We start from the raw sequence: 14,903 nt of genomic DNA, 5'->3' as shown, positions 1-14,903 counted from the left end.
CCTCTCACTAGTTGAGGTCAGGGGAAAGTCTTAGGATCCACATTGCCAGGATTGAGCGGCGAGGCTGTGGATTCATTTTGGGGGATTTGAGGTTCATGTTCCATGTTTTCTTGGATTCTCGTTACCCTTTTGTTTTTGCGTTTTTGAGTGGTTTAATCAGGGTAATCAATGTGGAATGGGGCGTTTCAGCGAAGAATTGCTCTGCGGCTTGCACTGGCTTGCGGGGTGAGATGAACTGAACTAAACTGGATGCTGCTGGTTTGATTTTGATATTCCATGTGTTGCCCGCTCACATTTTGCTTTTTGCACAATTTGCTCTTTTTCTCGCACGTTGGGTGTTTGATGTTTTTCTTGAACCGGTTCCATGGTGTTTCTTTGTTTTGTGGCTACCTGCAAGAAGACGAAACTCAGAGTTGTATTCTGTATGCATACTTAGATAATAAATGTACTTTGAAACCTTTGTGGAAAGGATGCAGTCGGAAGAATCTATGTACGCTATGTATCTACACTGGATTCCTAGTTAACATGATTTTGTTTTGGTCATTTAAAATATCTTAATGGTTCTCTGGTTAGCACTGAGGCTAGTTGTTTTAAGATTAAACCTAACAAGGTTTGTAGATTCCTATTTGCTCATACTGGATTTTGTATTTCTGCCATAGCCATGGGCTGCTCAGATCGAAGAGATTGTGGACTCATTTGGGCATATATTCTGGATTTAGAAATGAGAAGAGATCCTTCCCACTGAGCACTTTGTGTACTCCATAATAATAGTGTGGGAAATGGATTTGATTGACTGAATAATTTTTATTATCAAATATTTTCTTCTATGGATGCTTTGTAACTTTTGGTTTTCAAATGTGAAGAAAGATCAATGGGAAAAATAATTAAATAATTAAAAGGATGACTGTTCCATTTTTAAATTAAAAAATCAATACTTTTGAGCTATACCTCATTTGTTCATTACAATATGTCAAAAATTACAGGTTAAAATGTTTCGAACTCAGAGTGGATAAGAGAAGGCATAATTTAAATTAGGAAGTTTGCTGGTTGTAAAGAGATACTTCAGCCAGCTTTTACATATATGGGGGAATGTAGGGAATTTAAACGGTTTTGAGCCCTCCAACTCTGAATGCTCATAAAAATCTGTAGTTTGCTTGATGTTACCTTCATCCAATATATCTTTCTCTTTTCCCTGTTATTTGACTTACTAAAATTTATTTCTGTGGCATATATAAAGTATGACCAAAGTTTATCATTAGCAGTTGTGCAATAATGCAGGGTTATTAATCTGTTCTTATCATGTTGAAGTCTATTCTCAAGGATGTCAATCTGATTGAAGCAGGAAAGATCTGTGCACTTTATTCCACATTAATGCAAATATTAGAAATTTCCATCTGCAGCCTATCAGATATATGTGCTCTGAAAATATTATATTTTTGTAGACTTTTCCTTACAATAGTCTGTAGATCTTAAAGAGACCACCATCACTGTCACATAAAGTGAACTATGGTAAATAGGCAGCTTATTTTCATGCCATGCTTAAGATAAATTAATAATATTTCTGTTAAGCAACCAAATAAAAATATTGATATTTTGTCCAGGAATATTCTCAGAGTTGCTTCTGCAGTTTTACTGGAAGTCAGACAGAGTTAGCTTACTTGCTAAAAGACATTTTCAGTTCCATTTACGGCAGTAGAGTAGAGGCTACCTGACCTTCTGCTAAGAGGCTGTAGTGTCTTCCTCTGCAAAAACAGCTGTGGGCTGGTGTAGGCACACTGAGGCACATATCACTCCTCATTCTGCATGTCAATAGCCAATCGTGGATCACCCTGTCACTTCAGAATCTGAACAATTTTCCCTTCCACTATCAGTCGAATGAAAATCATCGGGATAGTATAATAAGCAGGGTGTCTACACTCTGAATTGTTGTTTATTGGTAGAGTGGCATCTACTGTGATTCCTTGGAGAGGGTACAGAGAAGATTCACTAGAATGATTCCGGGAATGAGAGGGTTAACATATGAGGAACGTTTGTCCGCTCTTGGACTGTATTCCTTGGAGTTTAGAAGAATGAGGGGAGACCTCATAGAAACATTTCGAATGTTAAAAGGCATGGACAGAGTGGATGTGGCAAAGTTGTTTCCCATGATGGGGGAGTCTAGTACGAGAGGGCATGACTTCAGGATTGAAGGGCGCCCTTTCAGAACAGAAATGCGAAAAAATTTTTTTAGTCAGAGGGTGGTGAATCTATGGAATTTGTTGCCACGGGCAGCAGTGGAGGCCAAGTCATTGGGTGTATTTAAGGCAGAGATTGATAGGTATCTGAGTAGCCAGGGCATCAAAGGTTATGGTGAGAAGGCGGGGCAGTGGGACTAAATAGGATAAAATGGATCAGCTCATGATAAAATGGCGGAGCAGACTCGATGGGCCGAATGGCCTACTTCTGCTCCTTTGTCTTATGGTTTATTGTAACTATATACTCATAAGACTTCAAAGCAGTACACTCCATATTGTGGAAGAAATTTGTTGTACCCTGGTAAATCACCCAAATGAAGAGAGCAACCTTCAAGTGGATTTGTCTCTGCTAAATGCATAAACTTAGGCTTTGATAACATGAATCCCAAAGGAAGTGTTAAGGAACGGACACTAAGAGCAGTGATGAGCTGATTCAGTGAATGTTAAGGGTATTTTGGAGCTAACAGCATAGTGTAGACATAAAGGTTACAGCTGCTGCAACCTGGAGCAATAAATGAACTGCTGGAAGACATCAACAGGTCAGGCAGCATCTGGAGAGGGAAATGGCACTTGACATTTTGGGCCGAGACATTTCATCTAGATGGAAGGACATGTGGTAGAGTGCAGTTCCATTTCTCCTGTTTACACATAAATATAAGTCAAAATATATCTAATGCTCTTCTAATCATCTGCATTTTATTCTCCCAGTTTCTTCAGCTCTGTCATTGCTATTTTGACTGCAACACACCTGTGCTTCATTTTTCCTTAAACCGAGCTTTCTTTGGGCACTCCGCTGCGTCTGTTCCATTTCCCACACTTCTTTCCTTTCCTCCTTTACCTTCCACCCAGAACAGGGAAAGAGTCTCGTTGTCCTCGCTTTCCATTCCATCTCCCATTTACAAGTTGTAATTTATGCCACCTGTAACCACAGGACACTACTAGCTACACCTTTCCCTCAGCATTTATTCCATGACTCTGACTTTTCCAACAACACTAAAACATTCAGCAAACTGATTTGGACCAAATCCTTCTGCTCTTTAACAGCTGCCTGGGCAATTATTTGGTGGAGTGAAAAAGTGGCCAGGTGTGAGTTGTGGTGAAGGTGGAAGAGGAAGGAAGGATCTGCACACCTACACAATCTGATATGCAAGTGAGAAAAGACAGATTAAGAGTGACTATCTTTGATGGGTTCCACTGCAGAAGCCTGTTTGGGGGTTAAAACGCTTCTCTTTTCCATCTGGTTAGTTCCTGTTGTGTCTCCTGTACCTCCTCATCCTGCAAGAAAGAAGGAATGTGTCAGTTGGCAAATTGCAATCTGTTTTTGTGATGAGGGGTCAAAATAGACACGCTGTGGGGGTAAGGCTCAAATATGTTCTAAATGTGTAAATAAAAGTTGCAACTCATGAATATTAGTTAAGTTTTGATTGACTGAGATTGTCAGCTGGTGAACTAGTGAATGATTAGGATTAGTGATTGTCTTTTTATGACAAATACCCCACCAAGAGCTCTATTGAACTGTTCCAAACATCTGCCTTCAGGACTCAAAAGAACTGGGTGCAGTACTAGAACAAGCTTAATGGCTTCACCTACCTCCAGGTTCCTGGGCTATATTTCTGGCTTTAATTTTCATACTTCTCCTTTCACAGTGGTATTCAAGTACTGGGATTGTAAGAATGGCATTTCCAAATACCAAAGTATGACCCATTAAATTGTAACATTACATTGTAACTCAGTGTATGATTCCATTTGCAACCCCACTGTCTTACTTAGAATATCCCCTCATTACATATGAAGGACCAACCTCAGAGCGTGAGGGGTTCAGGAGGATCGAAACATTCAGGGTGCCTCTTTCTTTTTACTTTCATCACCGATGCAGCACGAAAAACCCTGGTACGCAAGAATCTGCAGATGCTGGAAATCTTGAGCAACACACACAAAATACTGGAGGAATTCAGCAGGAGAGTGAACAGTCGTTGTTTCAGGTGTGATGTCCCTGATGAAGAGTCTCAGCCAGAAGTATCGACTGTCTATCTTGCTCCATAAGTGGCAACAAAAACCTTGGGCTGTGTTCTTCCTCTGGTCAATCACTGTTCTCATTCTGCCAGGTGAGGTTGCAGAACGTCTCTGAGCAACGCCCGCAGCCACAAAGGGCCCCTCTTTCAAATGGTACGGGTGATTAACGCTTTGTCATTCTGCTTGAGGATATGTGAGTTAATATTAGTTTTGGGTTCCTTGCTGGTGTACACAGCTGATGAATAATGGGGGAAACATGAGCTTATGCGGAAATTCCATTTAATGAGCAAGATCAAATTGCCGCACTGTCTGCAGTCCAGTCACTTTAGCAACTTTATGCTTGTTTTCATGGCTATCCAAATTAATTGTTTGCCAATAGTTACATGAGTAGATTAATTGCCATTCTGTGCCGGCAAAATGCTACACAGAGTTCAAAGATAAATTGCACCTTATGTCACATTGGAAGTATTTTTAAAATCCATTAATGTGGAGGGAACATTCTCCAAATAATCAGATATTAGGAGTGCCACAATGTAATTTTCCTCTTAATGACAAAATGTTAAATGTTGTTGCTGCATTGCAACATGATGCATGACTTCATTTCCAGCATCTCATTCTTCACTTCCTTCCTTGAAAAGCTCAAACACAAGTGTGAAGGGGAACTTTGGAGGGTCAGAGAATTAGTAAGATCAGAGCGACAATAAAGGATGAGGAAAATCAATGAGCTAGGAATGGAGATAACAGAGTTACATAAGCCTTGGACGTGATGATTGGATGTGAGTGCAATTGACAGAGGTAGGGATTGGTGTCATGTGGGCTGAAGGTGGGAGTAGACAGGATGAAAAGGTTAAGAAAGAGCTCATTTGAAATGGTCCCTGTTGAACATTTTGTTCATGGAACATGATTGTTCAAAATTCAAAGTACACTTATTATCAAAGAATGTATAAATTATGCACCTTAAGATTTGTTTGCTTACAGGCAGCCACAAAGCAAGAAACTTGAAAAACTAAAAAAAAAGAAAGATCAAATTCACTGTGCAGAGAAAGAGGGGACAAAAAGCACACACATATCAGACTGAGTCCTTAGATACAATCCCCAGAGCAGTCAGAGTAGTAGGCCCAAGTCTTGATCTTAGTTCATCATATTAAAACACCCTGAAACTCACAGAGACAACAGCCTTCAGAGAAGAATGAACATCTTGGGAGAGCGAGCGACATCAGCCCAACTCTCATCTCCAGTTCTGACACACGGGCTTTCCAGTCTGTCTGGGTCGGCGTCTAAAATATCTAAGCACCGAGTAGTGCTTTGCTCTAGGACCTGGACCACTGCACAGCCACCTACCCAAAGTCATTCTTGATCTCACCAAGTTGGCTTGCTGCTTGGAGCAATCCAACCTCGCACCCGGTTAGGTGGACTTGGAGGAAATCACAATGGTCACTTTTCAGACAACTTAGATCCCTTGTGATGCTCAAAAATCTGTGTTGCATAGGGAATGACATTGTGAAAACCATATTAAGTGCACATATGTGACTGATGTCAGAGTGCCACCTGCTCCAAGTGATATGAACTAACATGGACAATAATTGTGAGCACATCTAGCTATAGGAAAAATCAACCTTCATTCACATGCTGGTGAAAGAGCAGGTAATAATTTCTAAGCATTTGCCTTACTAGTAGATTGGATTGCTCTGAAGAAAAGTGAAAATCTGAGTCAAAATTAGATTAGGTAATATTTAAATCAAAGATGCCATTTTTCCTACAATTTGGTGCCAGGTGTAAATACTACAACCAGGGAATAGAAATTACTTGTGCATCTTGTTCCAGAGATTCGAGCTTCCAAAGAACATATTCAAATTAATCAAAATTGTACCCTGTTTCGAATGGTAGATCTTTAGTGTCTTCTGATTGTGTGCCTTGAATATATTGAACAGAAGTTTATCGAAATATCATAGCCAGAATATCTCGTGCACACTTTATTATAATGTTAACATTAAAAATCTTAATATACTTGGTGTTATATTCATAGTGGGAATGAGACTTAGAACTAATTGTAAGATGATCTTGGATTGTAACATCAAAGAATAATTGTATAAAATTTGGAACCAGATGGATCTATATTAGTAGTATCATTAAAGGATAGAATAACATTAAATAGCAATTTTGCACTCATATCTGATTGAATGCTGGTTTCAAACAGTCAATATCAGACATAACTTAACAGCAGGATGATTTATTTTGTCAGGTACGTTGTTTCTAATTGGAGAATATTATGTAACACGTTTAAATTTTACTATATTCACACTGCACTTTCTGATTAGATCATTACCTGTTCCATATATGTAATGTATATTCATTGCAATTTGTGTTGTGTTTTTTTTCTATAACAATTATCCAAAAGACAACAGTGCAACAAAGCAGCATTTCCCATTTTAGTGTTTGCAATTACATGAAGTGGAGAGACTAAACTTCATGCCACAGTCTTATATTTTCAGCTGATTGCCACAACAAAACATTGCTAGCACGATCCAGGTATTTCCCACAAAAAATCGATTGTTCCTTACTCATAGAAGTTTTGTTAAACATGGGTTCTATTCAAGAGTGCTTACTAAAAAAAAAGATAAAAGTGAAACCTGTTTATTATATAAAAATATTCCTTATGTATTGATTGAGACTGGTTATTTGTGTTACTGATTATTATTTAATAGGAATGCTGGACATTGTATTTTACTTCAGCATTCACTGTGTAATGAAGGCAGAGAAACACAGAAAGCATGCCCAACATTTCCAAATCAATCTGCATACTTTTCAGCAATTATTGGTTACCATAGTGAAAATATAAGCACCTCAAAACCAATTCTTGTGAGGTTTCACTAAAGTGCACCTACCTGTACATTGAACTTAAAATAGCTGGGCAGAAATTAGAACTTTGCTCTACTTGAGCTGACCATATTACTGTCAAATTGATTTAGTTTCTGAACAGCTTTGGCACTGAACAAAAGATATTGTTTCCATTGGGAGATTTGGAATTGAACTTGATGAATAGAATATGCTATGGACAACTTTTTGTAGGTTGCTGAAATACTTGGGTTGCTGATGGACGTACAAATTTAATGGAAGAACTTTAACATGATGTAACAGCTGATGTACGAATATATATTTTCAAACATTTTTCAACTGAGTTTTTATACATGCACTTAATATGCTCAAGGACCATACCAGAAAATGTAAAAAATGTTAACAAACATAACATACGCACAAGACATGAGGAAATCTGCAGATGCTGGAAATTCAAGCAACACACACAAAAAATGCTGGTGGAATGCAGCAGGCCAGGCAGCATCTATAGGAAGAGGTATAGTCGACATTTCGGGCCGGGACACTTTGTCAGGACTAACTGAAAGAAGAGACGGTAAGAGATTTGAAAGGGGGAGGGGGAGATCTGAAATGATAGGAGAAGACAGGAGGGGAGGGGTGGATCTAAGAGCTGGAAAATTGATTTGCAAAAGGGATACCAGACTGGAGAAGGGAGAGGATCATGGGATGGGAAGCCTGGGGAGAGAGAGAAGGGGGGAGGGGAGCCCAGAGGGTGGAGAGCAGTCAAGGAGGTATAGTGAGAGGGGCAGAGGGAGAAAAAAGAGAGAGAAAAAAGGGGGGGAGAGAATAAAATATATATTAAATAAATAAATGAGGGATGGGGTGTGAAAGGGAGGAGGGGCATTAACAGAAGTTAAAGAAGTCAGTATTCATGTCATCAGGTAGGAGGCTAACCAGACGGAATGTAAGGTGTTGTTCCTCCAACTTGAGTGTGGCTTCATCTTGACAGAAGAGGAAACGGTGGATAGACATAACAGAATGGGAATCGGACATGGAATTAAAATGTGTGGCCACTGGGAGATCTTGCTTTCTCTGGCGTACAGAGGATAGGTGTTCAGAGAAACGGTCTCCCAGCCTGCGTCGGGTCTCGCCAATATATAGAAGGCTGCACCGGGAGCACCTGATGCAGTATATCACCCCAGCTGACTCACAGGTGAAGTGTCACCTCACCTGGAAGGACTGTCTGGGGCCCTGAATGGTGGTAAGGGAGGAAGTGTAAGGGCATGCGTAGCACTTGTTCCGCTTACAAGGATAAGTGCTGGGAGATCGGTGGGAAGGGACGAATGGACAAGGGAGTCACGTAGGGAGTGATCCCTGTGGAAAGCAGAGTGAGAGGGGAAGGGAAAGATGTGCTAAGTTGTGGGATCCCGTTGGAAGTGGCGGAAGTTACGGAGATTTATATGTTGGACCCAGAGGCTGGTGGGGTGGTAGGTGAGGACAATGGGAACCCTATTCCTAGTGGGGTGACGAGAGGATGGAGTGACAGCAGATGTGCGTGAAATGGGAGAGATGCGTTTGAGAGCAGAGTTGATGATGGAGGAAAGGAAGCCTCTTTCTTTAAAAAGGGAAGACATCTCCTTCGTCCTGGAATGAAAAGCCTCTTCCTGAGAGCAGATGGGGCGGAGACGGAGGAATTGCAAGAAGGGGATAGCATCAAAGGTTTTATTTTTCACCCCCTTTTTTTCTCTCTCTCTTTTTTCTCCCTCTGTCCCTCTCACTATAACTCCTTGCCTGCTCTCCACCCTCCGGGCTCCCCTCCCCCCTTCTCTCTCTCCGCAGGCTTCCTGTCCCATGATCCTCTCCCTTCTCCTGTCTGGTATCTCTTTTGCCAATCAATCTTCCAGCTCTTAGATTCACCCCTCCCCCTCCTGTCTTCTCCTATCATTTTGGATCTCCCCCTCCCCCTTTCAAATCTCTTACTATCTCTTCTTTCAGTTAGTCCTGACGAAGGGTCCCGACCCGAAACGTCGACTGTACTTCTTCCTACAGGTGCTGCCTGGCCTGCTGCGTTCCATACGCACAAGAAATGGTTAATATGCAGCTGTAGGAATAGTTTCCCAACCATTTTACTTTAACCATAAAATTTCTTTATTTAACAGTTCACAACTATTATTACAGGTAGCCCCAAACCATATAAGGAATTATTCGGTTTGCTTTCCACGACATTTTAAAAGATAGCCTTTTTATCAACAAAGACTAATGATAGTAAATTCAAAATAATTACTTCCAGTTTAGCTGATAAGAGATTATTTAGTCTTGATTGTAAAAAAGTAAACTCACTCTGATCCTTTTATTAGATTTATTCTAGAAATAGTTTATCCTCAGTCTCATATGGCAAAGAGAAGATGATAAGACCATAAGATATGGGGGCAGAATTAGGCCATTTGGCCCATCGAGTCTGCTCTGCAACTTCAACATAGCTAATCCAATTTTCATCTCAGCCCCAATCTCCTGCCTTCTCTCCATATTGCCTCATGTTCTGATCAATCAAGAATCTATCAACCTCTGCCTTAAATATACATAAAGAATTGGCCTCCCCAGTTGCCTGTGGCAAAGAATTCCACAGATTCACCACCCTCTGGTTAAAGAAATTCCACCTCATCTCTGTCCTAAAAGGACACACTTCTATTCTGAGGCTGTGTCCTTTGGTCTTAGACTCTCCCACCATAGGAAACATTCCCTCCACATCCACTCTATCAAGGCCTTTCACCACGCGATAGGTTTCAATGAGGTTACGCCTCATTCTTCTGAATTCTAGTGAATACAGGCCCAGAGCCATCAGACACTCTTCATATGACAAGGCTATTCAATCCTGAAATCATATTCACAAATCTCCTTTGAACCCTCTTCAGTTTCATTACATCTTTTCTAAGATATGGCGCCAAAAACTTCTCACAATATCCCAAATGAGGCCTCACTAGTGCTTTATAAAGTTTCAACATTACATCTTTGCTTTTATATTCTAGTCCTCTTGAAATGAATGCTAACTTTGCATTTCCTTTCCTCACCACACCGCTCAACTTCATCAAAACTACCTGCCCCTCTACCTATCTCATATCATCTGCAAATTTTGCAACAAGGCCATCAATTCTATCATTCCTTTGACAAGAATCGGTCCAAACACAAAGCCCTGTGGAACACCACTAGTCACAGGCAGCCAGGCAGAAAAGGCTCCTTTTATTCCCACTCTTTGCCTCCTGCCAATCAACCATTGCTTTATCCATGCTAGAATATTTCTTGCAATACCATGGGCCTGTAGCTTGTTAAGCAGCCTCACGTGTGGCAAAGGCCTTCTGAAACTCGAAGTACACAACTTCAACTGATTCTCCTTTGTCTATCCTGTTTGTTATTCTCCAAAGAATTCCAACCTCATCCTTAATGACTGACTCCAACATCTTCCCAATGACTGATGTCATACTAGCTGGTCTATAGCTTCTTTTCTTCTGCCTCTCTTCCTTCTTGAAGAGTGGACTGACATTTGCAATTATCCAATCTTCTGGAACCATTCCAGAATCTAGTGATTCTTGAAAGATCATTACTCATGCCTCCATGATCTCTTCCACCACCTCTTTTAGAACCCTGGGGTGTACACCATCTGGTCCAGGTGACTTATCTACCTTCAGACTTTTCAGTTTCCCAAGAACCTTCTGTCTAGTTATGGTAACTTTACACACTTCATGTCTCCTGACACATGGAACTTCCACCATACTGCAAGTGTTTTCCACAGTGAAGACAGATGCAAAATACTTACTCAGTTTGTCCGCCATTTTGTTGTCCCCCATTTCTACCTTTCCAGCATCATTTTACAGTGGTTTGATATCCACTCTTGCCTCTCTTTTACACTTTATTTATCTGTAGAAACTTTTGGTATCCTCTTTAATATTATTGGTTAGCTTACTTTTGTACTCCATGCTCTAAAGCGCATGCTTTGCTAATATACTGCCTTTGAAAATTGGTTGTGTTGGTCTCAAAGAAGCTGAATTTTGTAAATGGATTATAATTTTGCAAGTTGTATCTTTAGGCATAGTAAATGAGGACCATTTGCTACCCTTTTGAAATTAAACAGAAACAGAGGTTGGAATAGGGTCTTAGATTATCATCCATGATCTATGTTAGAAGGAAATTTGCAAGGCATCAGTTAATCCTGATTAAAGATATCTTTAATGGGCGTAGGCATTGTACTGAGGGATCCATGGTCTTAAATTGCACAATGTTGAGTGCTGGAGGATCTCATGATTGCAGGTATATCTCCGATTGTACTTTACGGTATGGATTCCTAAATGCCCAAGATTGCACTTAAGAAAAATCTCTTACCTTTTCACTTCCTTTGTAGGGTTCACCATTGATGTGGCATTACATGAAACTAGAGAGACACAGAAATTGACAATAAAATCAAAATGGAGATTGATTATGCCTTGTCCAAACATATAGGATATTTTTCTTACATTACAATGGCACTGTTCAATGTTGTAACTGTTCAATGTTCAACGTTCTTGGTGTTCACCTGGTGGAGAATCTCACCTGGTCCCTCAACACTAGCTCCGGAGCCAAGAAAGCTCAGCGGTGTCTCTACTTTCTGCGAAGGCTGAGGAAAGTCCATCTCCCACCCCCCATCCTCACCACATTCTACAGAAGATGTATCGAGAGCATCCTGAGCAGCTGCATCACTTCCTGGTTCTGGAATTGCACCGTCTCAGATCGCAAGACCCTGCAGCGGATAGTGAGGTCAGCTGAGAAGATCATCGGGGTTTCTCTTCCCGCCATTATAGACATTTACACCACACGCTGCACCCGTAAAGCCAACAGCATTGTGAAGGACCCCACACACCCCTCATACAAACTCTTCTCCCTCCTGCCATCTCGCAAAAGGCACCGAAGCATTCGGGCTCTCACGACCAGACTGCACAACAGTTTCTTCCCCCAAGCCATCAGACACCTCAATACCCAGAGTCTAGACTGACATCTACATCATTTATTATTATATTGTAATTTGTCCTCTGCTGTGCCTATTGTCTTGTTTATTATTTATTGTCATGCCCTGCCCTGTTTTGTGCACTTTATGTAGTCCTGTGTAGGTCTGTAGTCTAGTATAATTTTTGTGTTGTCTTATGTAGTCTAGTGTAGTTTTTGTGTTCTCTTACATAGTCTAGTGTAGTTTTGTGTTGTTTCATGTAGCACCATGGTCCTGGAGGAACCTTGTTTCATTTTTACTGTGTACTATACCAGCAATTTATGGTCGAAATGACAATAAAAAGTAACTTGACTTGACTTGATAATCTGAGACTGCTGGAATCTTAACACTATTAAAGTCTTGGGAAAGACTATGACACCAGTGGGTAAAGAAAACTGCTAACTGAGAGTGGCTTCAAAACAGAAAATTAAATTTTGTGGTGCATTGAGGATGGAAAGTGTGAGTAGTGTTTGTATTGAACACTCTGGGCGAAAGTGAAAAAAAATACTCTGCAGACCAATACCAAGAAAAATGATTTGTTCTACAGAGGCTCTTGCTGATGTTGGTGAAACAGTTTCTTTTCCAAGCATGTATACCTTGAACGTTAGATAATGTAGACAATCCAGGGTAGGGGAATCGAAGTGAGTGGAAATGTAACTAACACCAGTGATCTTTCAGGTGATTGTTTTTATACTGGCATTTATATTTGAAAGCCTGAAGGACACATGAGAAATAAAAGAGTAAAAATCACCAGTTTGCTCGCTGCATGAATACATTGTTTGCATTATAGGTTTATATGTGATGGCAAAACAACATATGGTTCAGGGAAATCACATTTATATTTTTATTGAATTTTTTTTTTTTGCAAACTTTTAGCCCAGTGGACTACACAATGAAATTGAAAATCCAAAGCAGCTGAATGATCATAGACTTTATCCATATGTGCTCTTCACTTATAAGGTCTAAGCCTTTGAAAGACTGAGTTTATGTTTCTAGAAAGATGAATAAAGCAAATCTGTCTATTGATTCTATCCCTATTCAACTTTTTCCTTTAGTGATGTGATGGACGATATTATATGGGAAAGTCTAGGAGTGTATCTATTTCCGAATTCTTGAAAACATTGTAGCTGTCTATTTTTCATGTCATGTTTTTGTTCATAGGATCACAGTGTATTTCAATAAAAAGTCCAGTTTCTACCTTTCTCTGATTTTGTACCTGGTTCTTTTCCAAGAAGGGGAAAATTGCCACAAAATATGCATTGGAGTTTGATTTTGAACATTCTGAAAAGAGAGGGCTTATTTTAATAGGGATCAGAAAACATGAACATTTATGTTAAAAATTTTTGGCTTGATATTTATTTTTCAGGAGCCTGATGAATCAATCTTTTTGTTGGAGTACAAAGGAGCTTCAAGTTATAGCAGCAATAATCATGAAGAAATTTATGACCATTAAAATTTTTCAGCAAAGGAAGTATAATCTCCAATTGTGAACACAATCAGTTTGTTCCATTGTAATTTCATATGGTTGTAAAATTGTGGAGAGAATGCACCGGAATTTTCAGTGTAGGTTCTTATCAAGCATTATTCCTTACCTGGAAAATAAGGTAGTAAAATTATCCATGTATTCTATGTATGACATCATTCCAGTCTTAGCAGCCTTTTAAATAACGTAGTGCACTCTGAATTTCATCCTTCCTGACAGCAGTGACACAGGAAATAAATACCTGCTGATTTCTGGTCTTGTATCAATGAGCATCCACCCTAGATAAATGCCTTTAGGACAGTTGAAAGTCTAGTCAGACCTATCATTTTTCCAGTGCTGTCTGGACAATTTCCACTCAGTCTCTGCCTATATGCTGAGTTTGGCACTATTTATTTATTTTGTAATTCATAGATTTGTATATCTCTGCAATGTAGAACTGCTGCAAACCAACAAATTTCATGACGCGTATCAGTGATAATAAATCTAATTCTCACGTCTTGGCTTCTGTTCAATTAGATGTACAAAATTAATTTAGAATATTTAGTTCTTAAAGGTCTTAGTACTTTGTTGTAATGTTTTTCTTGGTCCTTTGTGATAAATCACCGAAAAGGAATGTTTTATCCTATCATGATCATAATGAAATAACACCATAAAATATACCCGTTGGATGGAGCAATCAGCTGGAACTATACTTCGCTTAAGCAGCAACTTTTAAGAGAATCTGTTAGCTTTAAACCAATGCATAGGATCAAAATACTGATAAAATATTTAAGGAACCAGATTACCATGAAAAACTAGCTAGCTTTGTCATTACGGTGAGTCATTATTTTCATTTTAGTAATAAAGTTGGCTGTTGATCATATTATGGAGCATTAGGGAAACCCCAACAAAATATAACATCATCATAGACACTTGGAAATACATGTAATCAGTGAGGCAAAGTTGAATTCATTTACAACAGTAATTAAATTTTTTCAATAGTGTGGAATATTCTTTACCAAAGTTATCAATTACTAATTTCAGATTGAAAGCTTTTATTGTATGTGACAGGTAGCTATCATATTATTGAACTATCTTAATCTTTTAATCAAATCTGAAATGAAAGCTGTAATAGAATCTAAGAGTTTCAATACATTGCATTGTCCAATGCTATGCAAAAGGAAGAATACAACTCTGAAACTGTCATTTTTGTCAGGGAGGGTGCATTTGCCTATCAGCTGATTCTATTAGAAGCCCTCTCTGTTGAACTTGCAGCCAAATAAAATAACTTTCCTTCCCATTATTTCATTTAGAATCATATAACAAAATCACAGTAAAAGATGAATCAGGGCTGTACTAAGAGTAGTTA

Source organism: Mobula birostris, chromosome 3 (assembly GCF_030028105.1).
Source record: "Mobula birostris isolate sMobBir1 chromosome 3, sMobBir1.hap1, whole genome shotgun sequence".
NCBI classification, from domain to species: domain Eukaryota; kingdom Metazoa; phylum Chordata; class Chondrichthyes; order Myliobatiformes; family Myliobatidae; genus Mobula; species Mobula birostris.
This window is presented reverse-complemented; position numbering follows the sequence as displayed.